This window comes from Alosa pseudoharengus, unplaced genomic scaffold (genome assembly GCF_046254945.1).
Source record: "Alosa pseudoharengus isolate Yale_2024_CS ecotype anadromous, Long Island Sound unplaced genomic scaffold, YU_APseudo_1.1 YU_APseudo_1.1_scf_15, whole genome shotgun sequence".
Classification (NCBI taxonomy): Eukaryota; Metazoa; Chordata; class Actinopteri; order Clupeiformes; family Clupeidae; genus Alosa; species Alosa pseudoharengus.
Window position 1 is genome coordinate 3,439,608 of NW_027468620.1, and position 25,466 is coordinate 3,465,073.

At 40.7% G+C, this 25,466-nt stretch overlaps 1 protein-coding gene and 2 long non-coding RNA genes across 3 annotated transcripts in view; 2 read left to right on the forward strand and 1 right to left on the reverse strand.

Annotated features, from left to right (window-relative positions):
* Positions 1-25,466, forward strand: part of prdx3 (peroxiredoxin 3) — a 69,878-nt gene that overhangs the window by 23,452 nt on the left and 20,960 nt on the right. The window lies entirely within an intron of this gene.
* On the forward strand, positions 2,649-4,329 carry LOC143124022 (uncharacterized). Its single transcript, XR_012986978.1, has 2 exons — positions 2,649-3,200; positions 3,741-4,329. It is a non-coding gene; the product is annotated as an uncharacterized LOC143124022 (long non-coding RNA).
* Positions 4,377-6,302, reverse strand: LOC143124021 (uncharacterized). The gene is made up of 2 exons (XR_012986977.1): positions 5,744-6,302; positions 4,377-5,333 (listed from the first exon to the last, which is right to left on the reverse strand). It is a non-coding gene; the product is annotated as an uncharacterized LOC143124021 (long non-coding RNA).

Genomic DNA, 25,466 nt, shown 5'->3' on the forward strand with positions numbered 1-25,466 from the left:
AGACATAAATTAGACTGAAGTGTAAATACCTGGGCTCTAGTGATAGCAACTTAGCCTATAGTATATATAATAGTGCACGGGTGTTGTGTTTTTGATTTTCCCTGTTTAGACTAGAACAATACCAGTCCTTAGTTGAGCATAAGATATTGTTGCCAATATTATTATTTGTGGTTTAACGCTTAGGTTAGAAGATTATAGGTTCAACAAGCTAAATCTCTGAGTAGTGTGGTCATACAGTTTCTTATGAGTGTAGCTACCTACACCAGGCACATAACTGAAGCATTCCGTTCGCGTTGCGTCTTCTGCAACAGTTAGCTTCCAATAGGTGAGGCCTGTGGCCTGTAGGCTAATGAGGCGTGTGGCCTGTAGGCTACGTCCAAAAAAATAGACCATTCCTCTAATGGATTTTACCAGAGCCCTTCCTATTAGACATTCTCTGATTTTACACGTTGCGAACAGAACACTTCAGTTACGTGCCTAGTGTAGCTTCCTGTAATATAGGCTAGCCTAAGCCTAGCTTGTGCCCTTTCATGCATGCTAACGTGAAGAATATGAACATGCTATTTTGTAACAGTCGTTAGGTGGAAAAGTTTGTTTGTACTTACAGCCTGTGAGCTGGTGGTCGATCGTCGTGACGTACAGGTCCAGGTTTTCAGAACATCGATGCAAAACCACTTTCTAACTGTAGGCAGGCACAGTGAGTGTGGTCGAAATGATTGGAACACAGAACTAATGTTGCACTACTTCGGTGGTGGTGTTCCAACGATAAATTCCAACCATTTCTTCCTCAACTCTTCTTTCTAAGGCAAGACATGAAACATTGATGTGTTATTGCCACAAATTTTTTTTTTTTTTTTTTTTATTGCCACAAATAACACAGGCACGAATTTGCTCCGCCATGTTAGCAACTTGCTGTTAGCTCCTACTAGCTGCAGAGAGACAATCTCCTGGCCAAAATCTTCCTGTCTTCCTGTGGGCGGTCACAAGCCAAGGTGGGCGAGGCCATGAATAATTGTTTTCCCTGCGGCGTCATAGGAAAGGGCTTTTTCTGATTCGCTTGTTTTTCGTGTATTTTCTTTCATTGTCTAATGCGGGCAATGGGTGTAGAAGATCATTTTCACGTGCAGCATGCATATGCAACTTGGAGTGAGCTATAGTATTTCGAAAGGAACAAGTATTAAACGGTTTCTCGGTGAATGAGACCTTTAATGTCACAAAACGGCAATGAGTCGTTTTAGGCTACAGGCCTTCATAATGGTAGGCTACAGGAAGTGGGGGGAGGGTATGGGATGACCAGAGCCGTCATCTATCGTCTTTCCAGGCACACAGCTCGTTATATAGCCTATCGACTGCCTTAACAGATAGGTTTTGCTCTTGGGTTTGGCCTTACAGCGAACTCAATGCTCTGCTTGCAGTTAGTTAAATAAAGCGATGCAGATTACATTATTTATTTCTGATTAATTGCGTCTTTTGATGTATTTTGCAACATTTGCTTGTTAGGCTGGGCTACTGTCAATGTCCTGTACAGGTCAATGTTCAACAATTGCTGGTGTAGGCCTAGGCTATTAATCAATTAGGGACTGTTCGTTATTTATTTAATTAAGGGGCTACCGGAGGAGTTTTGGGAGCGTTAGTCAAAAAAGACGTGACCCTCCCTCGCCAGCAAGAATTTTTTCTATGACCCTCCAAAGTGATTGAGAAAAAACGCATGACCCTCCCCAGTCCCAACAATTTATTGATGCCTTAGGCTACTGGGTCAATTTGGGAGCTTGCATGCTACGACTCCTTCCTTGAAATGCCTTGAAAAGGCTGTCGTTTGCACAATTTCACAAATAATCTCCGGGACCGAAACAAACCTGTCAACTTTTCCCGGGTTTATCGCGTATTTTAACTTTTTCCTCGCCGTCTTAGGAGGAGCTGCAGGGCCGTCGCAAGGGGATGCGAGGCCCTGTGCGAACTTGACAGATGCAAGGCCCTTTTCACTTACGTGCATGAAATCATGCGATAGCTTACTTTACACATAGCCAAGGCTACCGTCGGTGTATTTTAATAGTAGCCTAGTCTAATAAGCTACACCAGCTTGCCTTTAAGAGAGGGGACATTCAATTGTATAGCCTATAACATTAGCTGAGTCACATATTTGGCCATATGGTGTTGATCATAGGCTACATCACGAAACCAAATAGTGTAACAAAGGCGAACACTTTAACAGGGGGAATTAATTGGGCATGAATCATTGTGCTGAACGGTATTTGTCAATGAGCAGAAACACACACGACATTCAAACTATTGATAAGATGTACTGGTCTGTATCTATAGGCTAACATTGGACAAATAAATGACACTGACTCGCCATATCCTGACTCAGGAAAAAAAACATTTTCTTGCTTTGCCGCAAACTCAGCAATGAAATCATAGGCCAGTTTGCAGGTAGCCTAACATCTTTTTCATAGAAGGGAGAGCCCAGTCTCTCCTGTGACATGGAGGTGCGCAAATAGTTTTTAATAGCCTGTTCAACTTCGAAAAGCTTCGTTCACCCGATGCCAGTCACTGATCGCAATTTCAAAGTTCGGAAAGCTTCATCTTTTTAAGTTTTAAGTGCAGTGGCCCCTATCTGCTAGCCTGACGTAGTCATACTCAATTCTAGTCAGAATTTGAGTCTGATACTGCTCCATAGAGCTGTGATTATGGGGCGTGTTTCAAACGAACCAGGAAAAAAAATGCCTCTGCACTCAATTGGATAGACCTACAACCAATCAGAGCAACGGAGTGTGTGACGTATGTTAAGCGACGCATAGTTGATGTCAACAGAACTCAACTGCACGCTAGAAGAAGAAAATGTGAGCGATTTTCGCAGGTGTTGTAAAAATAATGTAAGGATACACGGAGTTCTTCAACACACGAACCTCATTTTTGAGAGAAACAGTAAAGGTGAATGCATATACGATCAAGTTATCCGTTTAGGATTACAACTCCACAACACTGCAAACAAATCGCATCGCATTTGTCGGTCCTGTCAGAACTTTATAACACGGTTGGAACGCGACATGCCCGTGTTTAAAAAATGGACAGAAGACGAAGGAGACCAGCCTGAAGAACCGTGTTCATCTGAGGCATCAGAGACGCCCCGGACTCTGAAGAAGTTCTGCCCCAATCCGTCAACTCCAACCGGTACAAAAACGCGAAGAAGCATTACAGAGGTAAGCTTGTTAATACATTTCTACTTCTTATGATATGACTATGAGAATAACCTCGATTGCCACGTTTCACATGAGTTAATAGTGAGTCGTGATTATTGTCCAATGTGATAAACACTGTGCATTCCCACACTCCTCATTTCCGTGAAATCTATCTATGATTAAATCATCTAGTCATATTTTGACATGCCTAGTATTCTGGAAGCCAGCCCGAATTTCAGTGTAGTGTGAGCAAATGTTACCAGGATAAACTTGTACCTGATGTGTAAGTTGGCCTCTGTCACTTTGTCAATATGTAGAAACTTCATTTTGTAATGGACTAGCATGTTATCCAACCCCCACTTCTGTGCTCTGCACCTCTGTGGGGGGTGGGCAGTGTTTCTCTGACCTGCTCAGCAATTGCATCTGGTGTCACCATATTTGTATTTGTATTGTCACCATATTTGTATTACAGTCTGTATTTTCCAATGTATTGTCAATGCACGTTATACTTATTAGGCTATACTGTAATTCTTCACACTGATGTGTTCACTTATATTTCAGGTTGTCACCCATTTTCCATCCACTTGACCTCCACCTGGAACACCTAAACAATTTTCTCAAATCATTTATGAGAGGATTGGGACCAAACATGTCAGAAATGTCAGCAGCCAGAATCAGTAGGTCCATTGGCATCGTCAAAGAGCTAATGGACAAAACGGACACAGAGCTGGAGCTGACAAGGCCGGCTGGCATTCATCATGTGGCCCGAGAACAGGACGTTTTAACACTGGTAAACGTTTTCAGGGAGACACAACTTTCCCAACAAAAATCACCCAGGCAGGCAGTCTCATGCATTCCCGAATTTCAAGAGAAACTTATTGGCAAAGCTGAATTACCAGGAGAAAATAATGGACTGGCAAAATGTGCCTATTTAAATAATTAAGTAAATGTGAAATGTAAATGGTGATGGTAATTTGTAAATATTGTTTTCGTAAATGACAATGTAAATAATTGTTTTCATATAATAGTTTAGTAGTATCCACATTCTTGAAAACATTTTTGTGTTTTCTTATTGGTTGTATGTTCAAAGTTCAGCGTATATCTTCAAACATTACCTATTATGTGTAGATATTAAAAATCTTTATTGAAATGTCTTATTGTTTGTCTTTAAATGCAGAAACATCACCAACCAGTAGAGAAGTATAAACCATTTTAATTTTATTCAAAAATATTAATGTAACAGAGGTAAAAAAAAAAGGCATTTGCACAACAACAGGACCCTGAAGCTACAAATTTGAGCCTGAATTTGAAGCTAGCCTGAGATCTTCAACATTGACAAGCCTGATTCCAAGTTACTTGGGGATGATTGTATCTTATCATCCTCATCCTCGTCATCAAAGTAACCAGTGTAATCCATGTCAACCTGAACACGGTCATCCTGAACAACACAGTCATCAAACAAATTAGTTTGACTCTGTTCGATGTCATCAAAAACCTCATGCATAATTCATAGTATCTCTTTTGCATGTTCCAGCTTGTATGTAGGGAGATTATGGATAATGAAGTCCAGGTCAAATATCTGTGTGCACTGTTCTAAAACTGATCAATGAGTTCATCTCCAAAACCAGTGCAGGCTGTGTCGACTGTGTAAAGTGGTATGTTTTTATGGTCCTGAAGTAAACTACTCCTGTAAGTTTGTAACAGTTCCCTGATCAAAAGTGTGCCCTTAGGTGTGACTATTCTGTGTTTGTGGTGTGATGAAACCTCCCCTTGAAAGTGTTCATATTTGGGGATTAGCTCCCCACAACCTTCAGGTTCACAAGAACAAACAGAATGGCAGTGAGTGCAGCACAGATGTCCTAGATCAACAGATGTGGTGTGTTCCTCAAAATGGCAGTACAAAGCTTTCCGCAGACAACTAGTGACTCCATTAAAGTACCGTCTTAACTGCTGGGTCAAGCTTTGTACTAACATCCCTCACAATCCAGTGTAGGCACTCCAGTGTATGGCCAGGTACTTTAATCAGACCCACTCTGATGTTTGTTCTGTTTGGGCTCAGGGCCAAATTTATTGGATTGTCCATCTGAAGCTGTTTCATAACCCTGGCTCTGGATTCCCGATCAGCAGAAGCGGTCAATGTCAGCACAGGTGTACCTGGAATATATAGCAGTACAAAAAGCAACCAATAAGTAACAGTAAAAATAAGAAATTATGAGTAGTATCATTTAGTACTTTTTAATGACTGTACTGACATCTAAAAAGAATACATCACTTATAAGGGGTACAGTGACTAGCCTACCAATATGGGTATGGTGCTTGAGTACATAAAGCAACACCCAAATGCCCTTCTGCCCTTTTGCAGCCTGACCACTGATAGAAATAAAACAGTAACCTACATTAGAATGTTTTAACAGCTAGTTCGCTACAATCACACTAACGTTATGATTGTACCAAGTCTGAGTTAGCGAACGTACAACGATACCTAGGCTACTATGTTTACAACATGGGATTCATATCACGACATTGGGAGTTATTTACTAAGTCAGACAGTTAGACTCTCTTACCATTTGTAAGTTAGATGAACTTCGTCCATGACGATACCCATTACGTTGGCTTGAAAAACATCGGAGCCTAGCATGTCCCTCCACTTGTTGTTCAGCAGCCAGGATTCCGGGCTTCAAAAAAGGATCTGGCAACGACCGCTGGCTATATCCACCTCGTCGTGCACGCCGAGTTGCATCGCCATGATGCCCATTTCAGTTGCTTCGGCAAAAAACATCTTTCTTATCAACAAATGCCTTGATCCCGTTACTCTGTTCCTCTTTTAAAATTAATTCGCTGTCGATATCTTCTAGAACAGACCTGATAGCAGAATCTACACATCTCAATTCTCCAGCGGCAGCCATCGTTGTTGTAAACGAATTCAACCCAAGCGCTCTTTGGTGACGTGGTGGATTACGTTACTGTTGAGCATCTGTCCATCATCGTATAAAGCCCGCCCTGACCATTTGATTGGCCCGCCAGTATTTGGGCGAGCATACTCGCGCCACTATTGATCAATGCCAGACCGAACTTCCCGACCTCAAACGTTGTGGGCGGGACTAAGTTCGGAATGGCACCCAGGCTACCTATCTGCCCCCTTTGGAATTATATCTCGAGCCTATTATAAGGTCCAGTGCGTTATGTCCTGGGATTCGGATGTGCTCAAAAAGAAAAGAAAAAACACTTTTTTATAGATGGTTATGAGGAGCAATGTGAGAGAGAAATTTGATGATCATTGATCGTTGTTTTGGGACGTTAAGCCTTTTCCATAGGCGTCAGTGAAGGAGATTGAAGAATGACCATTTTTTTATACGAAATTATTTCTTAACTACAAAAACTCAGTGTCTAAAAACTCAGTGTCATTCAGACTCAACCCTCTTGTTGTTTTATTATCTTTTTCGTTGTCGTTTGAACGTTGGCAAGCAGGCATGTTGCGGTTGCAATTTAAGTGAAATTTCTACAGTAGGCCTACAACATGCTGTTAGGCTGGGCTACTGTCAATGTACTTGTACAGGTAAATGTTCAACAATTGCTGGTGTACAGGTTATATAATCAATTAGCTAAATCATTTGTCCAGCTGTTTAAACATTTTTTCGTGCTACATTCAAACGCAAAAGGTGCTTTGATATATTTTTCGTTTGAACGTCGGCAAGCAGGCATGCTTTGGTTGCAATGAATGAGGATAATTGCTTTTTTTTGCATTATTTTGAATATGACTCGCTCCAGTCTCAACAGCACGTACTTTTTTCACACGCTAAGTTCTAACACACATAGGCCTATCCCCTCTCGCTTTCTCTCTCTCCATCCCTGCACACGGTGCTTTCTTAAAGGAGCTGCACCATTTTACAACAATTGCATCTACATTTTCATATTAGAATGTTTTGTCAAGTGTAAGCTTAAACTACCGTGATCAATTTAAGTTCCCGTGCCCCCGCTGAGTCATGGAAGCAGTAAGTCAGTCGCATCAAAAATAGTAGTGGCACCCAAGTGACACCTTGTGGTTGTTTGTGTCAACTGCAGTTTGTGCTATTTCTGCTGAGAAAATGGGGTGCGTGATTCATGAAGGAACCCGTCCAAACTTAACGGGGACCCACTGTAGCTGTCCTCTGATTTACCGATATCTAGGTGATATTTGTAACATTTATTTTGTATTTGGCCCGTTATGAAATCATTTGGAACAATTTAAACACATTGTAAAACTTAAAGCCCAAATTTGGAGAAATCCATCCATGTCAAAATGTACTGCAAATTCAAAACTGGATTACTCTGGAACGGCTAACTGTACAGGGGACTGCTTTACACCTTTGTGTTCGGTAAGGTCTTCTGTTTATTCTGATATATGGTTCGTCATGTGTTAAACGAAGGGTTCGTGAAGTATTAAACCGAGATGAATGGGTAGGGATATGGACGCAAAACCTTCAGTAGAATTTATGATTAAATTGAATTATATTATTTACTTTTCTCGCGAACCATTCACCACCGCAATTAGTGGCTAACATTGTTTAAAAGCTGAGAAAAAGCTCTTTCATGTGATACTTGTGATGTCTGTGTGATGAGTAGGCTACTTCGCGAGTAGTTCAACTGAGAAGAATGGGTGAATTTGGACACGCTTTCTTTCTTGCGCTGTCACTTTCTCCACTGCGTAAAAGACTAAATTTGCGCTGTGAATGCTACAATTATTTTGACAGGCCATAGGCTAAAAAAAATCGCTATTAGTAGGACGCAAAGCAGAATATTGAAAGAAGGGGGAACCAAGGCCACCGTGGCCTGTAAACGTCTGATTTTGAAAGGGGCATCACGGCCAACGCTGACTGACCTGCGCTTCTGATTCCGGTGGACTCCAGCGAAAGTTTGGCTGCAACATTTACTGGATTACAGATGAGGCAATACTCACAGAGTGAACTTTACTGCCTTTGGGGAAACGTTGAGCCTCCTGCAGAACTCCTATACCAACGTGACATCCTCCGGCGTCCAAAGTATATCCACCGAGGATCCCGTTGTGACAAAATATACATCAAAAAGGACAACAAGGCGATTCCCTCTCTCTGGTCTGTTAACCGCTGCAAAGTGAAGCATGATCGACGAGTTGATCACCGTGTAGGCCTACTTGCCTCTCTGCCCACATTATTTTGGTGGGTGATTTTAATTTACACCTGGATAATTCTACTAAAACATGCACAAAAGACTTTATGGACATGCTTGATTGCTTTGACATCACCCAATACATTGACTTTCCAACTCACAAGGCCATATTTTAGATCTGGTCTGTTGTTCTGGTATAACACCTACCAATTTCAGTACTGCTGAATTACCCATATCAGACCACAAAGTTGTGCTATTTGACACCTATCTGTCCATCAGGAAATCCAAAGTTCAGCGTGTCATGTCATACCGCAACATAAAAAAGGTAGTGCCAGAAGAACTTACTTCACTAGTAACCTCCTATCCTTGCCCTTCTCCCAATGTTTCAGTAGTGGATCTGGTTGGCAATTACAACAACTGCATGTATGCAGCACTCAACAGTCTTGCCCCCTTAAAGACACGGACCGTTTCGTTTGTGCACTCCGCACTTTGGTTCACTCCTGAACTACGCCAAATGAAGTCAATGGGTCGGCGCCTGGAGCGACTTTCAAAAAAGACTGGTCTTGCTGTCCACCAAGGGATGTACTCGGAGCACATTCTTCAGTACAAAAAAGCACTCTGCTGCAAAGAGCTCATACTATGCAATCTATCAGAATGCATCTGTTGAACGCTGCTCAGCCTTCTTGAACTTTTTTTACACAAAAATTGAGGCAATCCATCAGCAATTGGAGTGTTCAATTACTAAGCTGAAACAACCATGCTCCTTGATTGAGTTGGTCTCACCTACAATAAATGCACTCAGTGAATTCAGTCTCCCTGCTGAAAGTTACATCTCTGGTCTCATCACCAAGTGCAACTCCTCCACCTGTCAGTTGGACCCTGTTCCGACAAGCCTGGTCAAGATGTGCCTACCATCCATCATCTCAATGATAACATCAATAATTAACACCTCGCTCATCACTGGTCAAATCCCTCCTTCATTGAAGACTGCTATTGTCAAACCAACCCTGAAAAAACCTGGGCTGAACCACACATCACTCCCATTCTCCATCAACTCCATTGGCTACCAGTTCCGTCCCTGATCAAATACAAAGTACTACTACTCACCTTCAAAGCCCTCCACAACCTTGCTCCCCCCTACATCTGTGACCTCCTGACCCCTTACACTCCTTCCCGCTCACTCAGATCCTCTGACCAAAACCTCTTAGCTATCACCCGCTCCAGACTCTCCACCCTGGGTGGCAGGTCCTTCAGTGCCTTGGCCCCCAAACTCTGGAACTCCCTCCCCCAACCCCTTTGTGCCTGTCCTTCTGAAGAAATAAATCATGTATTTTACCAGTTTTACAATAAACTATATTCTTCAGAAATAAACCCCAGGAATTCATAGACTCTTTCCTAAACAGCATCAAATTACCACAACTCAATGAGACCCAAATAAATAACCTGGAATCACCTATAACTCAACAAGAACTGTTTGATGCCCTGAAACAGATGCCCAATAATAAAGCACCAGGTCCGGACGGCTTCCCTGCTTGAGTTCTACAAACAATTTTGGACCATCTTAGCTCCACTTTTCACCAGAATGATTAAAGGAACCATATGTAAGATTGTGGCCAAAACTGGTACTGCAATCACTTTCAAAATACTGAAGAGCGGTGTATCCCCTCCCCCTCCCCCCTGACTCGAGGTTGCCAACCCGGATGGCGAAACACTACTGACTTTGTGATTAGTAAATAGGTGGAGGGTGGCGCATCAGGCCAAAACACAACATGACATGACAAAACACAACATCAACATCAGTTGAGGGCTGCAACTTCACTTTTTAAATGACAATATCCTGGCCGGACTACTGTTGTCAGTGATATAAGTATTTGAAATGAACATGATTTCTTAATGTCTAGTGACATATCAGGGCCATTTTATGATCAATTGAAATATTTTTCTTACATACGGTTCCTTTAATGAATCAAAACAGAAAGGACGTCTTCCAACTAGTTCCACCACAGCCTCAATTTCACTGCTCCTCAAGCCCAACATTGCCATCAGGTTACCGGCCAATCTCTCTCCTCAATGTGGAAGATAATCGCAAAAATGCTAGCACACAGATTAGCAGAGGTCACCCCCATCCATTATCCACCCAGACCAAACAGGCTTAATTTAAAGGCAGAATTTCATCCACCAACACCCGCAGACTGTTTAATATAATATATCACTCCACACATTTTCAAGATAATACCATCATAGCAACTCTGGACGCAGAAAAAGCATTTGATAGGGTGAACTGGAATTTCCTGTTTTCCACTTTAGGGAGGTTTGGCTTCGGGGAGTCGGTCATTAACTGGATTAAACTTCTATACACCTCTCCTTCAGCCACAGTAATCACCAATGGACTAACATCACAAAGTTTCACTCTTCACCAGGGAACTAGACAAGGGTGCCCACTCTCCCCCTCCCTATTTACAATCTTCATTGAACCCCTAGCAGCTGCCATCCGTCAGAACCCCCTCATCAAGGGAGTCCAGACTCCATATATGCATTATAAAATCAGCCTTTATGCCGACGACATTCTTCTCTTTCTTCAAGACCCTACAACATCAGTAAAAGAAACCATCAAACTCATTGACACATTCTCTAAAAATTCTGAATACTCAATAAATTGGAATAAATCTGCAATTCTCCCATTACATCCCAACAGCTGGTATGTGACAGCCAACTCTTCACCTATCCCACTCTGCACTAACTATATCACTTACTTAGGAATAAAAGTCTCCCCCAGGCTGTCAAACTTATTTAGCCTAAATTATTCCCCTCTACTCACTTCAATAGATGATGACCTTCAACGCTGGAAGAACCTCCCATTATCCATCATGGGCAGAATCTCAGTAATCAAAATGACAATACTGCCCAAAATAAACTATTTACTCTCTATGATTCCAATCCAGCCCACCCCACTCTGGTTTAAGTCTCTCGATTCATTAATCACTAAATTCTACTGGAAAGATAAGACCCCAAGGATCAAACTCACCGCTCTCCAAAAACCAAAAGCACTGGGAGGACTAGAGGCCCCACACTTCCAGCACTATGCCCTGGTCAACCAGCTCCACTTCATCTACAAATGGCTACACCCCACCCCCTCAGACAACACCTGGTTAGACCTAGAACAAACAATCTGTAAAGAAATTAAAATCTCAGATCTCCCTTTCTGCAGTCAGTCAATCAAAAAACATCCATCCTTCAAAGCCCCAACAATTTCATCTACTCTGACAGCCTGGTGGAGATTCTACCACATCACTGATTCACCTATAGCACCATCAATTCACACCCCGATTTGGAATAACCCAGATTTCACCGTCAATAAAAAAACCACTTAACTTTCACACATGGATGGGAAAGGGCATCACTCACCGTCAACACATTCTTCAAGACAATAATCTGGCCTCATTTTCCTGTTTGGTCCAGAAGCACGGCATCGAGAGTAAACACTTCTTACAATACCTGCAAATTAAATCATCTATCCTAGGAAAAATTAACATCCAGACAGCTAACCTTGACATTCCCCCACCAATCTCAGAGCTGCTTAATATTCCCTCTCCCAAAAAAATACTCTCCCAAATTTAAAAAATTATATCTCGTTCAGAAAAAAACAATTGGCCTGCCATATCACAAATGGGAATCAGACTTATCAATTACTCCCGGTGCCGACTTCTGGACCAAAATGTGCAAAAACATCTACCTCATGACAAAGAATAGTAATCTACAACTAATACAATACAAGGTTCTTTACAGATTTCACTTCACTGCACATAAATTGGCTAAAATGGGGTTTGGTTCGGATCTATGCTCTCACTGCACACAAAATAACCCAGACACATACATTCATGCGGTTTGGCATTGCACTCCAATCAACCACTTCTGGGTGAGTGTCACAAAATCTCTCTCTTCCATCTTTGGCTGTCACATCCCAGCATCCCCTTCCTTATGCATACTTGGTGATACATCCACAGTCAATTTAAGCAACTCCTGCAATAAAACACTGCTGGTAGCGCTGAATATCGCCAAGAAAACAATCCTCATGAACATCTAGGAACAATGTTCACATCACTCATTGGAAAAACTTGTTAACAGACTATATATCATTAGAAAACCTATCAACTACAAACTTAATCAATACTCAGGATACAACCTCTCCTTGGTACCCCTCTAATACCTACTTACAGTCCTGACCCTCTTTGCCTGAGATCCATCTCCACACCATCATAACACACTTCATCAACAGATACACATATCATCGAACACTGGGCAGGGGATGGTAGCTGGAACTATTATTGTTATTATTATTATTATTATTATTATTATTATTATTATTATTATTATTATTATAAATAGCATCCCATTCTTCCCCACCCCCTTTTATTTACATTTGCTGATAACTTTAGTAATTTCACTCTTTATTTCTGCCTCTCTCATCGTTATTCTGCTGGGGCCCCATTGGATGGCTTGGGAGACTCGGTCCTGGCGGGTCGCTGTGTGGATTTGGCATTGGTTGGGACCTGTGGGTTATCTATTGGCCCTGGGCCCCCGTTGTGCACCCTCCTCATACGCTCATGCACACACCTTGTCCTGGAAGCACACAGCACGCTTTACTCTCTTAATTGCACTACATGTTAGGTGACATTCATCAAACATAAACAAAAACTACAAAACGGGCTAGGGTAAGAGTGGAGTGCAGGTAGATGCCTCATCAGGTGTTTATCTGTATGCCTCACTTATTTTAATGCACACATTACAGAGCAGGCATACATCTTATACATGGTAAGTGTGGTGTGCATGGGGAAATCCTGACATTCACCATGCATGCCCACTTCTTTTAATGCTACACACTAGATAGAGCCCTCAACCTAGCCATTCACATACATATTTAGGTCAAGAGTGGCGTGTTGGGTGGAGGTCTGGGGGCGAGGTGTGGTTGGTAGTGGGGGATGTGTGCATATGCTGGGGGGATGGGTGGCACGCAGGTCCTCCCCTCTGTCAGTTCGTCGCCGTATAACTGCGGGGGCTGGGTGGAACTGTGGCCATTAATGGGTGCCCAGGTTGTCAATCAGTCAGGCAATCAGTTATTCTTCTTATTACACTTATCTTTAACAGAATAATTAACAGAACTCCTCTCCTCTGAAACCCTCCCTCAGAGTGTTCCAGCTTCTCTCCTCCTGGCCCAACAGCAAGCCAGCCTTACACATATGCACACACACACACACACACACACATATACATCCTCACCAGTGTTGGGAGTAATGCGTTACAAAGTAACGAGCATGTAACGAAGTATTTTTGTAAATCAAGTAACGCAATTACAATTACTGAAATTTCAAAGAGTTCGTTATTTGCGTTACTCTGTTGATCTTGAATGAACGACTGCAGACAAGATGACAGATGCACATTTGCTGCTTCTGATCTAACGTCTCCCGACATTAGCTGTGTTTCCAGCGATTGTGTACATGTTTAGATTGCAGATGCATTCTTTACATTTAATAGGAGCCTCCTCACATTCCTTCTTATTTCGTATTTATGCTAAAACACACACGAGTGCATTAGGCTACAATTTAAATGGGGATCTTAAAAGCCTTTTCCCTTTCGTTTCCATCTCGTAAGCTCCACTACAGTAAAAGCGCATTGTTGTTTATTTTATCTCTGCTCTTTTTCGCCTATTGCGCAAAAGCTTCTTTATATCAATTTCTCATTAACATAGACACGACACAACACCAATAGGCCTACATACAGTAGCCTATATATAGCCTTGGCACAAGCAAGCACACGTCGAGAGGAAAATGCAGATTTCACTTACCAGATAAAGAAACCTCCAAATAGCCTACCGTACATACTACAGCGACTTGAGTTATTTGCACAGTATGTTTACATCGGAATTGACGTCCGTGGTGTTATGGATTCATTTGTCTGCGACAGAACATGCAACTTCTCTCTGGAACACCTTATCAGCCGAAGAGTAACCTTCTGCATAGTGCGCGACAACCCCAAACCCTCGGATGTGCATTAGAACTTATTTCAGTAGGTCAGCACTTGTGAAGCGCAGGCTGAAAATAAGCCATTTAACATTGTTTCACATTACATCCCATTGAACTCATTCCATGTGGCCTACAGAAGGATTGCAATAATAATGATAATAATAACTTACTATATTGCAGAATTCAGTGTCAGTGCACCACCATGCATACCATGCAGTAGTAGAAGGCAAGCAGTAGGCAGTGTGCTGTACATATCTATCAAACCACCTAGATGGTGAGGGTGGCACAAAACAAGGTCAGGGAAGCCTTCATGCATTGTAGAATGTTTTGTGGTCGGAAAAAGTTTGAGAACTCATGCACAAGGCTATTGATTTGAAGGCCCGTTGAAACTACAATAAATAGGTCTAAAAATGAGGTTTATTGTGTGACTTCAGTACTGTTCATATTGACATTTTGAAAGCAGACTTAAAAGTAACTCAAAAGTTACTTTCTCTAGTAACTAATTACTTTTGATATACAGTAATTGGTAAGGTAATTCAATTACTTTTGAAAGAAGTAACTAGTAACTGTAACTAATTTGTAAATAACTTTCCCAACACTGATCCTCACACACTCACTACCCCTCACCCCCCACCCCCACTCCCATCCCAACACCACCTCATTCACACTCTCAGAGCTACCATCCGCACCCCCCCCCAAAAAAAAAAAAAGTGCCACAGGGGTCTGTTCTGGGGCCCCTGCTCTTCATCATCTACCTCCTCCCACTGGGAAATATCCTGAGGCAACATGGTGTTCAGTTTCACTGCTATGCTGAAGACACCCAGCTTTATATGTCCACCAAACCGACTGCCTCCCTTCCTCCTGCTGTGATGACTGCCTGTCTGCATGATATAAATCTGTGGATGACTAACAACTACCTGAAACTGAACAGTAACAAGACTGAATTACTTGTTGTTGGCTCAAAAAGAATGCTGGCAAAGATAGAAAACAGACTCTCCCTATCTGTAGATGGCTCCAACATTGCCTGCTCCACCAAGGTGAAGAGTCTTGGTGTTATACTAGACAGCACACTTTCATTCACTGCCCATATTAACAGTGTGTCTCGCAGCACCTTTTTCCATCTGCGCAACATCGCAAGACTGCGCCCCTCCCTCAGTCAGCAGAGTGCAGAAGAACTACATCCCGCATTGATTACTGCAATTCCATCTTCTCTGGCATTCCACAGAAATCACTCCACCGCCTCCAAATAATCCAGAACTCTGCAGCCAGGATAGTAACAGGCACAAAGTCCATAAGCCACATAACACCTGTACTGTTGCAGCTACACTGGTTACCAGTTACCCAGAGAGTCCAGTTTAAGATCTTACTGTTGACATATAAGGCCCTGCATAACCTTGCTCCCAATTATATCACCGACCGCTTGGAGAGCTACACCCCTTCCCGCTCGCTGTGATCCTCATTCGCTGGTCTGCTCAAGGTGCCCAAGATGAACCTTAGCACCATGGGAGAGAGAGCGTTCTCCCACACAGCCCCAAAGCTATGGAACTCACTTCTAAACAACATTAGGCAGTGTGAATCCACTGCCCAGTTTAAAAAGGAACTAAAAACCTATCTCTTTAGACTAGCCTATGACTGTGATATGGCCTTTTTTGATATATATATATATATATATATATATATAGATTCCTTCTATTTGTTTTATCTGTGATGCGACTTTGGGCGTTTTTAAATAAAATGTATTATTATTATTATTACATAAGCAGTTTTGCAGTATATTAATGAATTTGGATTTCCCCTAGGGATCAATAAAGTATCTACCTATCTATCTATCTAAATAATGGCCAGATGTTGATGGCTCTAATAGCCTAAGCTAAAGTCTACAACATCTTAAAACAAAAACCTTCCTTTAATATTCTAAACTACTGATTATTCCCCATAAGGCATACTGCAAGCTCAATGTCAAATTCAGTAGCCTAATATGAGACATTTTCTTGCCTCTGGGTGGATACCTGCTCCTTGACACTAAATTGAACCATTGTGCATAACAAACAACAAACTGAAGTCTACAACATCTTGAAACAACAACCTTCCTTTAATATTATAAACTACTGATTATGCCCCATAAGGCATGCTGCAAGCTCAATGTCAAATTCAGTAGCCTAATATGAGACACGTTCTTGCCTCTGGGTGGATACCTGCTCCTTGACACTAGATTGAAACGTGCATAACAAACAACAAACTGCGCGTATGCGCAGTACTTCAGTTTGTTTCTGTCACTGCCATTTCCTTCTCTACAAAACTAAAATTCCACCTGGCATTTACCTCCTGATACGTTGAAGAATCTTAGAAAATGTTTTTGAATCAATCACTCCAGCCACATCAACATAATATATCGTAACATAATAGTGGACAATTGCACTTTGCATGAAATGGTCTCATCAATCTGCCACACGAAAAATGGTGCTGTGTCTATTTCATTTTTAAATGGTAGTTGAAACTTAGCTTCAATCAGATTGTTCTAAATCGTCTTTGACATTCCCCGAAAGAAGTTGAGGATTTAAAATGGGAAGACAAGATGTTATCCAACACATCCATAACATAGGCTAATGTTATCATAGGCTAACACATCAGCGAACTTGCAGGTTAACATTAATTTGAAAAGCTGCACTTTTTTATGGCATTCATGGAACAAAGTTTCTCCTTACCGTAGCACCCACAAACTGTTATTTTCACAGGAGGCCTCTTGGCCCCCCCCTCTGCCTTCACTCATCATTTCTCCTCATTTCAAAAAGATTGTAAAGAATCCTGGAAGATGCGGTCACCGATGTTCATTCTTCCATCGCCCAGCTAATGCTAGCGAGTCACTATGATATGATAGCAAGTAGCTGACTGGTGGGGAGACCGCTAGCAAACCCTAGCTGACGTTAGAAAACGCAGATAATCCTAAACAAAACGTTCTCCCCTACACAGAAAAAATCTGATGTATTTTACAAAATGAATGTAAAACAAATTATGTGGATGGGTTACACAGTTTATTATGAAGCTCTTGTTAGGTCACTGAAGGCAACTGAAAAATAGGCTAACCAGCTACGGCGTAACTCATAAGCATACAACATATCATTTCAAGTGAAAAAATGAAGAGAAAATCCAAAAAAAGTCAAAGGTACAAGACTGTGTACATATTTTCATTTTGGAGCGAAGGAACTACTCATCCCATAAACCACAGCGCCTCACTGTATATATAGTCCAAGACACAACCATGGCGCGAAAGCCATTTGAACAACCAACGACAGCACGCAAACCTTTTTTTTCCAAACAGTGATTTTTATATAGTGAATGTGCAGTTAATAGCAGTTATTTCAGGAGTAATTGTGTAAATAATAGTGTTTTGGTATTGAATTTTATATTTATCATTGTGTGTGTGTGTGTAGGGATGTGTGTGTGTGTGTGTGTGTGTGTGTGTGTGTAAAAGCGGTTAACGTTAGCAACATGGTGCAGTGCTTCGTACCTGACTGCCATCACCGCTCAGTCGGGCTGATGCATGGACCGGTGCATGGTCTGCTCTTGGACCACCATATTCAGTTTATTAACTTGCCGTGAATTATTACAAAATGTTCATTAAATGCAAAAAGAAGTATTCCTAGGTTAATGATTGATATGACTCATACAGTATGTAGGCTACAGTCAATAATGTGACCTGATTTAAAGTGGTTTTCTCTAGGGATCGACCGATATATCGGCCGGCCGATATATCGGGCCGATATTTGCATTTTTTAAGTGTATCGGCATCGGCCGATAAGCGGCTGCGTTCGCCGATAGTTTTTTTCCCGCATTATTTACATACAGGCATCCACAGGCAGCTCTGTGTTGCTGGAGACACTGCAATTCACGTGCAGACTGCCCCTCCCCCACTGAGCAGAGTGCTGGTCTGCTCTTCAAGATAACAGTAAACTTTAAGCTTTTAATAAAAAAAACTAAACTTTTAGTTAACTTTCAAAGCATCTTAACTGTTTGACTTCGCTGAAATATTGCCATACACTTTGAAGGTGGAAGCAAGTTTGTGGGTCCAAATGGAAAACGCGAATGATAGATAGGTACTTTATTTAATGCTTAATGCCTCGTTTATAAAACTGCTTGCCATTGTATTTAGGGAGCTGCAAATAGCTAAGTTGTAGGCTATCTGCATGCGGTAGCGGTAGGCTAGCTGTTACAAACACTGGTCATATGATTAAATAATGCCAACGTTATTCCGTGGTATTTGTGGGGGTTTTATTCAGCGACCACCTAGCTGAGTATTGGACGCGTGTGGTGTGTATGTGTGTGTGTGTGTGTCTCCCTCCCTGAATGCCTCTTCTATAAAACTGCTTGCCATTGTATTTAGGGAGCTGCAAATAGCTAAGTTGTAGGCTATCCATATGCATGCGGTAGCTGTTACGAACACTGGTAAATCACATGATTAAGTAATGCCGACGTTGTTCCGAGATATTTGTGGGAGTTTTATTCAGCGACCACCTGGCTGAGTTTTGGACGCGTGTGCGTCTCCCTCCCCCTCTCCCTTCGAGCGGGTCGGAGTTGCCATCGCAGTGATATCAGAGCTTCAATAATGAGAGACGTGTTATATGTAGTTGAATATTAATTCGTGTTAATGTTTATCATGTACCAGACATACCGTGTATGCCTTACTTGTTTAGAGCCGTTTGCTCTTGAAGTTTGTCTGTCTCACTCAATGGGAAACACGCATCACAGCGATATGAGAGTGCTGCGTTAACTGAAGGAGAGATTTTAAAACTTTGAGAGATATGTTTTTATAGCTTTTGACGTTGATGCCGTTTATAACAGAAACATCTGACACCACGTTATTTTCCTCTGCTGATTTATGTTCTGTGGTTGACAAATCTGGCAGCTTTTTTTAGAAAAATATAGACATAGAAATGTTTAAACCATGCCGTCTTAAATTACAAATCAAGCACTTCATTTCAATAGCTACATTTCAGGCTTATTGTTTTCTTAAATTATTTAAATGTGTTGACAAAGGACATTTTGTGATGACCTGAATTATGTCTTATAATATGTCAGCAAGCAATGCATCATCAAGGCTGTGTTGTAAGATGTTGATGAAAGCATTTTGCACAGTTAACCATATCCTGTGCACCCATCCATAAGTTCAACAAATGTTCCTTTTTTAAATTGAGACTTATAACATTTGTTATCATCATTTGTGTAATTATGTGTAATTTGTATGATGTAAATTGAGGGAGCAAAATAAAAGCAGTATCGGCTCCAAATATCGGCTCAAGAAAATCGGCAGCCTGTATCGGTCATCGGCTAAGGCTGATGGAAAAAAAATCGGTATCGGTATCGGCACTAAAAAATCCATATCGGTCGATCCCTAGTTTTCTCACCTTTGGACACTCACTAAAACATAATACAACCCCAAAACAGAAAAAGTTGGGACGTTGTGTAAAATGCAAATAAAAACAGAATGTGATTAATATACAAGTCTCGTAAACCCATATTTAGCAGCCAAATGGACATAGACAACATATCAAATGTTGAAAATGAAAATTTGGACTATTTCATGGAAATATATGTAAATTTTGAATTTAATGCCAGCAACATGTTTCAAAAAAAGTTGGGACGGGAGCATGTTTACCACTGTGCTGCTTCACCTCTTTATTTAACAAAATTCTGTAAATGTTTATGAACGGAGGAGACCATTTGCTACAGTTTTGAGAATGAAATTTTGTCCCATTAATCCCCAATATAGGATTTAAGTTGCTCAACAGTATGGGGTATTCTTAGTCATGTTTTTCATTCCATTATGCACCTAATTTGACAAATCTGGACGGCAGACAGGCCATCTTAGCACCTGGACTCTTCCTCTATAGAGAAATACTATTTAAATATGTGCAGAATTCATTTTGGCATTGCTTTCCTGAAATATTCAAGGTCGTCCCTGGAAAAGACATTGCCTGGATGGCAGTATATGTTTCTCAAAACCTGTATACATTATTCAGAATTGATTGTGCTTTGCCAAATGTGCAAGATGCCCATGCTGTAGGCACTTAGGCTCCTCCACACCGTCATAGATGTTGGGTTTCATACTGAGCACTAAAACAAGTTGGATAGGTTGGATACTTGGATAGGCCCTCTCCTCTTTAGCCCAGATGAGTCCATGATTTCCAAAAAGAATGGCAAACTTTGATTGGTCTAACCACAGGACCTTTTTCCACGTTACCTCAGTAAATTTTAAACAAGCTCAGGCCCAGATAAGAGGGTGGTATTTTCTGTATCATGTCTCAATACAATTGTAGCTGTTACAATGTTGGCTGCAGTTTCTGAATTGATATTAAACTGTGCACATAGACAATGGTTATCAGAGGTTTTCCTGAGCCCATACAATGACAGGTCTGGAAACAGGTCTGGTATTGATGCAATGCCATCTGAGGTCCAAAAGACCACGGCCATCCAATGTGGTTTTTCAGCTCTTTCCCTTGTTTGCAAAGATTTCTCTGGATTCTCTGAATGTTTTAATAATATTATGTCCTGTAGATGATTAACTCCCCAAATACTTCACAATTTCATGTTAAGAAGCATTAAAATATCATTGTTTCATCATTTGTGCACATAAGTTTACACAGAGTGATAAATATCCCTACATCTTTACTTCTAAGAGTCCCTCTCTCTCTGGGATGCTCTTTTTCATACCCAATCGTGTTGCCACTTACCCTAATTAGTTGCGAAACATTCTTCCCTTTGTTTTCTTTATCATTACACAACTTTTCCAGCATTTTATTACCCTGTCCCAACTTTTTTTGAAACCTGTTGCTGGTATCAAATTCGAAATTAGCATATATTTTCCACAAAATAGTCAAATTTGTCATTTTCAACATTTGATATGTTGTCTGTGTCCTTTTTGCAACTAAATATGACTTTAAGAGATTTGCAGATTATTACATTCTGTTTTTATTCACGTTTTACACAATGTCCCAACTTTTTCTGTTTTGGGGTTGTACAGTATATGTCATACCAGACTTTCCACCAATCAGTGGCATCATTGTGGGATTGTTCAGGATTGTGGGTAATGAAGTACTTATCCAAGACATCGCGAATAAAAGACATTTATCACAAAACAAGGTTAGTGCCCCATGAACTTTTGGCGTCAATATGAGCATATACAATCGCTGCCAATACTATGCCAATACAATACTAGCTGATTTTAAGTCTACCATGTACAATTACGTTTTTATGGCTTATACCTAGGGTTGGGCACCGAAACACGGTTCTAATATGGCACCGGTGCCGACGCAAACGGTAGTAACTGCATCGAATAACAACGTGGATTTCGGTGCCTCATTTAGGTGCTTAAATAGCGTTTTGTTTTTTTTATAATAATAATAATAATAATCTTTGTTTTGAAAAGTGCTATATAAATAAAGTTACAAAGTGCTGTACAATATCAACATAAATGAAAATGCAAATAAGACATAATAATATAACAATCAAATAATATATACTAATTCAATTAGAACTTAACATAAATTTGAAAATAAACTTACACTGAAATAAAACTTACTGAAATAAAACTTGACACTGAAATAAAACTTAGGATACTGAAATAAAACTTGACACTGAAATAAAACTTACTGAAATAAAACTTGACACTGAAATAAAACTTAATAAACTTAACACAAAAAAATGGAGTATATTACTTAAACAAAACTAAGGAAGGCTTGCTTGTAAAGATGAGTTTTAAGGAGGGATTTAAAAGAGCATACTGACTTGATTTCATCAGGCAGGTCATTCCAGAGCCTAGGTGCCCTGACACTAAATGCTCTCTCCCCTTTAGTTTTGAGATTGACCTTAGGAATAGTTAGGAAACCACTACCAGATGATCTTAAAGTACGCACAGGTGTATAAGGTACTAGGAGGTCAGATATGTAGGGTGTGTTCCAAACGGGTAAAGTTGCTGCCTTTTAAGATATCTAACTGGGGAGCAAGGCAGCAAGTGTGGTTCGAAACCGAAAAAACAAATTCTGCTGCCTTTTAAGATATCTTAGAATTCCCAAATAACGGTCATTTTTGAAGGCAGCATCGATGCACACTTCATGCTCCCTCCTACCCATAATCCCTTGCGGCAACGTCTGAAACAGCTGTGAAAGGTAAACAAACATGGCGGATGACATCGGTAATGGCTGCTGAATCTGTTTAAAATGTCATTTGTTTGACCTTATTTTGCTTAGATTTGTAGATTACAGATTAGAAATAAACACTTTACTATCTGATTATGCCATTGTTGTAACCATTAATAGCGTCTGGTCTGACATATCTGCCGGCCGTAAAACTAATTTATACCGTTAGCCTGCTAGCTTACGTAAGCTAATTTAGTTTAACGTCAGGCCTTTGCTAACGTCATACCGTAGTGTTAACCAAAGATTCTAGAGTGCTACGCTCATTTTTAAAAGATGCATTTAATCCAAAGTCATGTCTAGTGAGACAGCTCTCTATGTAGGGAGGGAGGCAGTAGGCAGCTGTCTCCCGTTTCGAATACACCCGTAGTTGGGAGACAGGCCATGTAGAGCTTTAAAAGTAATCAGAAGAATCTTAAAATCAATTCTAAAGCTTACTGGGAGCCAGTGCAGTGAGGCTAAAACAGGAGTAATGTGATTACAGTACTTTGTCTTAGTAAGAAGCCGGGCAGCTGAATTCTGAACAGTTTGAAGTCTCTTTATAGATTTTTGGTTCAGACAAGAAAAAAAACTATTGCAGTAATCCAGGCGTGAAGAAATAAATGCATGTATAATGGTCTCAGTGTCTTTAAAAGTTAAGATGGAACTAATCTTGGAAATATTTCTGAGGTGATAGAAACAAGACTGTATGAGCTTTGTGATGTGACGTTCAAAGCTTAAATTACTGTCAAACCAGACACCAAGATTCTTTGCAACAGGTTTTACACAGTCTAAAAATTGAAAGGGACCTAAGGATAGTATCATTTGTTTCACTATGTGCTGGGATCCAATGATGAGGACTTCTGTTTTGTCAGAATTCAACTGGAGGAAATTGTTTGACATCCAGTTTTTTATGTCACAAAGATATTCATTTAAGGAATTCAGCATACTAGGATCAGAGGAACTAATGGGCAGGTACAGCTGTGTATCATCAGCATAGAAGTGGAAGGAGACACAGTGTTTCTGGATAATGTGCCCAAGAGGAAGCATGTATAAACAAAATAAGATTGGTCCTAAAACTGACCCTTGAGGTCACCCATACTTGACAGGAGAAAATGAAGATCTGTAACTGTTTGCAGAAACACAAAACTTCCTATTTGACAAGTAAGATGAAAACCATTGTAAGGCTGTACCAGAAATTCCCACCCAATGTTCCAGTCTATGCAGCAGTATGCTGTGATCAATAGTGTCAAAAGCTGCACTAAGATCAAGAAGTACAAGGACAGAACACATGCCATCATCAGCTGTTCTTAAAAGGTCATTTGTAACTTTCAGCAGTGCTGTCTCAGTGCTATGATACTTTCGAAAACCAGATTGTAGCTTTTCAAAAAGATTATTATTTTCCAGTGCAGAGACAAGCTGCTTGGACACTAATCTTTCAAGAATCTTTGATACAAATGGTAACTTGGAAATAGGTCTGTAGTTTTGAGGTAGAGATGGATCAATCTTTAGCAATGGGCTCACACTTGATATACGAGGCATCACTGCATGTCATGTGCCATCTCTAATGTCTTGCTCTGATAGCAACACATCCAGATACAGTTAGCTAACATAAACACTGGATGTATAAACCAGAGGGGTGCACCACATAGGCGAGTGGACAGTGTTTGACAGCTTGCGTGAGCCCAAGTAGCTTACTTTAAAGCGATATCGCGAGCTCCTGTCAAATTCTAGCAGTGGGCCTAACTACACACAAGCAAAAGACTATGAAACATCAACAGTAGGCTAGCCTATATGTTACACAATATCCTTGCTAATGCGCTAACTGGCATTTATTTGAAATGTTATCAGCAAAGTTGTAAGGTGAAAACTTTATTTCACGGTGTGTTAAACAACATAATGGCATGATAATAATCTTTCATGTGCATGAGGCCCATACAGCATCACAATGAATATGAAGATCATGTTAAAAGTTAGCTGGCAAAAACATAAATATGTAGGTTACCTGATGTCACTGAGCTGTCAAAGAGGCTACGAAACCATCTCCGTACGTTATCGCTAATTAAACTCAGCTGATTGGTGTTAGCGCATAGCCATAGTTGCTGTTAAAATGCCTACTAGGCTAGCGCTGGGAATCTAAACACTTCAACACCGACATGTAGCCTAACATGTTCAAAACTACTGCGTGTTATGGGTTAAGACATGAAATTTCTTGAAGCATTTGGGAACACACTGAATTAACTGTAAAGTAGAGTACCTGTTAGATTAGCTTGCTTGCAAATGCCGTTGTCCATGACCTGGCAGTTCTGGCAAGCGGTTTTAACATACCTTATGGCAAACCGCCAACACTGGGTAAACTTAAAAGCAAAGCTTACCATTGTGTGTGCATGCTTGGCAAGCTGTTTTAACATTTAAATGTATTATTCGTAGGAGCAATGAGATATTGATAGTAAATTGGATATAACAGTTCAATTTCATGTTCAAATTTGTCTTATCAATAATAAAAAAGTAATTCATGCTTTAGACCATTTTAATTTAAAACATTTTAAAAACAAAGTACCGGTTCAGGCATCGTTTCGGCACCGGCACCGTTTTAAAAGTATCGATTTAGCACCAGTATCGGATAAAACCCAGATGATACCCAACCCTACTTATACCCCAATTGTAAATGGAGAAATTGTATTGGATTCTTCTGGCGGGACTGTGATGGTCTATGATTGCAAGCTCACTAATGGAGAGACCAGGATTGGCCAGAGTGTTGCGTCAATCATATTCAACTGCAGGAAGTGTGATATTCTGCCCAATCCGTCACTGCTGATATTTATTACTTCTGGAGTTAACAATGAAGGATGAACAATGATTAATGTTGGAATTAAATAGTGATAGTGTGGCCTATGAGTAAACACCTAGTGATACCCTTGGTACCATCAAATAGTAGTCTATAGGGATGTCAGGATACACACCGGTATACCGTG